We start from the raw sequence: 1,015 nt of genomic DNA on the forward strand, positions 1-1,015 counted from the left end.
GGGAGGAGCTGTGACAATGGAAGAAGGCTCGGAGCACGCCGCACTGATGGCTTTGATGGAGGAAGGGGCCGTGAGCCAAGAGATGTGGCTGCCTCCAGGAGCTGGAAAAGGGGAGGAAACGGAATCTCTCCTAGAGCTTCCAGAAAAAGCTGAGTTTAGCCCACTGAGACATCTGACTCCCACGACTGTAAGATAATAAGTTTGTGTTATTTTAAGTCACTAGGTCTGTGGTAATTTGTTGCAGCAGCTACAGGAGACGATCTGTGACTTCATAAAGCTATTCCTAGATAATGTATTCTTCCTCATCTTTAGAAGGGTAACCTATTTCTAAGCTTAACATAATGATAAATTAAACATGGCTGTTGCATTTCCAAATACCTTAAAGGCTTCATCCTCATTTCAATTTACATTCTGTACCCAGGATCAGGAGAAGACAAAGTGAATTCTAACCCAGTGTTCAACTTACGATCAGAACAAACGATCCTGCGGTCAAGCGGCAATCCTTCTCAATTCTTTAGGGTTTCTGAATTGAAATGGATTCTTAAAAATTTTCCCTGCTATTTCTTTAAGTCCGATAAAAAACTAAATGAGTATCACAGAATTTAAAAATAGGAAGGAATCTTGCTGGGTTCACATCCAAACTCTGCTCTTGGCCATAACGGTACTTTGGATGAGTTATTCGAAACCTTTGTGCTTCAGTTTTCCCCCGGGGGCGTGATATGCACAGCGCCCCTCACAGGGGGAACGAGGTGCTGAGTGAGTTAGAGCATCATGCACCCAGGGTGAGCACTCAGAATCAGAAGCCTTAGTATGCCCAGGCCACCCGACTCACTCCGTGATAGAAGAATATGAAGTTCACCGTGGGAAACTTTCATTCATCCAACACATTTATTAAACATCTTACATGTGCTGGGCCCCATTCTAGGTGTTGGAAATAATCCGTTAGCAAAGTGGACAAAAATCCCTGCCCTCAGTGGAGTACAGTGATTCCCCCCTCATCCGTGAGAAATATGTC

This window comes from Pteropus vampyrus, unplaced genomic scaffold (genome assembly GCF_000151845.1).
Source record: "Pteropus vampyrus isolate Shadow unplaced genomic scaffold, Pvam_2.0 Scaffold189, whole genome shotgun sequence".
NCBI lineage: Eukaryota > Metazoa > Chordata > Mammalia > Chiroptera > Pteropodidae > Pteropus > Pteropus vampyrus.